The sequence below is a fragment of the Nanorana parkeri genome, unplaced genomic scaffold (assembly GCF_000935625.1).
Source record: "Nanorana parkeri isolate BGI_ZX_2015 unplaced genomic scaffold, ASM93562v1 scaffold1173, whole genome shotgun sequence".
Lineage (NCBI taxonomy): Eukaryota > Metazoa > Chordata > Amphibia > Anura > Dicroglossidae > Nanorana > Nanorana parkeri.
In genome coordinates this window covers 53,617-57,023 of record NW_017307441.1, presented here as the reverse complement: position 1 = coordinate 57,023, position 3,407 = coordinate 53,617, and positions in this window count along the sequence as shown.

Here is a 3,407-nt window from a genome sequence, read left to right as displayed (position 1 = left end):
TATATATATAAGATATGTGTAATCCAAAAGTACCAACAAAGGAGAGACCCAGGACCCGTCACTACAGCAGATGCAGAGGATCAAAAGGAGCAGATGGCCCCAGGAATTACTTATGATCCCTTTATTACATACAGGTAAATAATGACTCAATTCACAGATACAGTATATACAGACCCTTCCTCCCTTTCACTAAAAAGATAGAGGTTTTACGTTAACATAACTCAGCCGCTTAGATATAGCTGTCTCATTCTTTAGTGGTATAGATATCCAGACATTTACTTCTTAATTGTGGCTGATACTGTATCTATGAAGTCATATCCTTATGACTTCATAAGGATATGAAGTCATAAGGATATAGTCCGCCTTTAATTTTTCTTTTAATTGTGCCAGAGCAGCATAATGTCTTTTAGGTAGGGTCGATGATCCCTGAATCCCAAGTGTCCATGCATCACTTAGGCCTTGTTCACACCAAATGCAGACCAGATCCGGTCAGGTTTCTGCACACGCAGTGTAGTGGGTTGTGCCGCGTTTTAGACGCGTTTTTGATGCATTTTTGATGCGTTTAGGGCCGGTTTTGGTAAAAAAAATAAAATAATTTTTTTAAAGTTTAACATGGGCTTTCAGGCACTTGCATGCGTTTTTGATGCGTTTTTGCATTTTAGATGCGTTTTTGATGCGTTCCAGACCAGATCCAGAGCAGGTAAAATAGGGCTTGCCGCATTTTTTTCATCCGGTCTGGATCTGGTCTGGATCCGCACGCTGCGATGTGAACTGGAGGTCAAAATACCATAGGAATACATTGGACGCAGTTTTGATCCGGTCTGCACCTGCTCTGGTCCGGATCTGCTCCGCGCTTGGTGTGAACAAGGCCTTACAGTGAATGTGAATGTGGTTCTGGGTAATGGGGATGAAAAATAAATTCCCACAGCAAGCTCCTCTCTTTAAATCCTCCTACCACATGTGCACACATGCCTGTCAGTCAGCAGCATGTGATGTCACATACAACATCAGAAGCTGGGATCGCACAAGCCTGTATCAATGGAAGAATCTGGCCTGGACCATCATACCGCCCATCCCTCAAGCTGTCAACTCCCCTCAAGCTTTCAAAAGCTGTGGCCACACAGCCCTTCCACCACAGCATCAGATGGCACCAGACTTAAGGCAATGGGAACAGGGAGCCAAGCTGGACTGCTTCTCATATCTTCTAGGAGGCACAAAGGTGATAAAAATATATCCCTCCTATCAGTGGCATCCACTCACTTACCAAAATAGCAGGTATATCCATGGTGACACCTATTTGTGCAATTAGAACATAGTATCTTAAATTATTACATAATATACTGTATATCTATGTTCATATAGCTTTCACATCCAGTACAAATAATGAAACAAACAAAAAGGTTCTGCATGCTTAAAGTAACAGTCTAAAACTAAGTGTATCATTAACTCCCAGAGCTGAAGGGCCTTTAAAGAATAAATATAGCATGCCTCCTGTTGCAGTATAATTTTATTGAAATCACTTCCCTGGGGGTCCTCATATACCCTAACAAGGACCACAAAGAATATACAGGAAGGTTTGTAATTATGCTTGTCTACCTATGGATGTGAATAACTTACCACAACCCATTAGGTAAATGTGGTCATATATGCGGCAGCAAAATTGTCTTTTTCTTTTACTAATGTAGACTGCTGCACAAGTGCAGTTCATCATATACACTACCTCTACTCTGCACTAACTTATCCTTAATTGAAGATGGATATCTATATACAATTCTGCACATATTTTTAAAAGTTTTGTCATCAGTAAATACTAAAATCTATCTAGAATAGATTATACTAGACTTGTGCGCCGTCAAAAAATTCGTTCTGTTTCGTTTTGCTTCGTTTTGGAATATCCGTTATTTCGTAATTCGTAACTGAACTCAATTCGGATTCGGATTTGTACGAAATACGAATTTTCGTTAGTGGCGGTTATATTTTCGTAACTGTACGAACATTCGTTATGATGAAGTTAAAAAGCAAAATACTGAGGAATAAAATGAAGGGACGCTTCATATTTAGATATACAAAAGTGTCTTTATCAATAATTACATCTTGATAAGCTTGTTGTAAAATATCCACACATTCTTTATGGAAATCTTATATCTTAGCAATCGAGAGTGGTATAAACCAATATCAGTTTCAAAGTATTTTGTTGCACATGTCCTCATATTGGTCATTATTTATCACTGCAACATTTCTACTTTTATCGGATGGTTTTATAGCAATGTTGGTATGCATTTCTTTTTAAATTATGAAGAGTATTTTTCAGTGACAAAGCTAAGTTTCAAAGTGATGAATCTAAGGATCAGTATGATAACCAAACAATAACCATTTTCTTAAGGATATGTGAGCAGTAGTAGAATATATATTTCTCTCAGTACAGGTTTCCTTTACCCTAGTTATATAGGAGGTTAAATTTTTCTTATTAAAGGTTACTAAGCATTTCAAGACTAATTCCAATAAATCAATGAACTATGAATTTTATAACGCAAACATTGCAACTGTGCTAAATTCAGAAACCCCACTCATTTTACCTTAATTTGAGCTCTGTGTTATCCACTGCAGCACAATTTCACAGAACCCCTATTACATTTGGGATGGGGGGTCGTCTTCCTATGCTGTCTAACTTTCATTCTCTCTGCTTGCAGTGTCATCAGATTCAAACTTCCAGGGCAGGTTTGGATATGTTTGGCTTCTTTAAAAAACATTTTCATATATCAGTCCCTCTATAGGTGACAGACAGCAGTGGGTAGGTTTGGTAACATCCCTGCTGCTTTATAAACAGTTGCTCAGCAAGGATTCTACCAGGACACCAGATTACCACTAAACAGCAGTGGGATGGCCTGGTATAATATATCTATGCCTGGAGGAAAGCTTAAGCCCTGATCAGGTAGATTGTGTTCCCTATTAGCATCTCAATACCACATTTTTCAAATTTGACTACCTTTAAAAAGCCAACATTTTTCAAATTTGTCTACCTTTAAAAAAGCCAAAGTCAAATTTGACTACCTTTAAAAAAGCCAACATCAACTTCAAACACAACTCTTTGTATAATACAATTTTTTTTACTGTCAGTGAACTGTTTAACAGCATTGATTAATTATAAATGAACAATGGATTAAGTTTCCTGAATTAGAAAGCTAAAAGTAAATGACTAGGTAATACTCCCTAAGTTAAAGTATAATGTATTGCTAGCTATTATTCTGTTGTGTTTACGCAATATAGCTTAATGTTTGAAAGAAATAGAGCAAGAGAAGTACAACTTGAGGCAGTAGCAAGACTTTCAGGTACAACACATGACCATTAAAGAGATATATTAAAATATATATTGTGGTACAAAACATATAAGACAATAGCATAGTTAA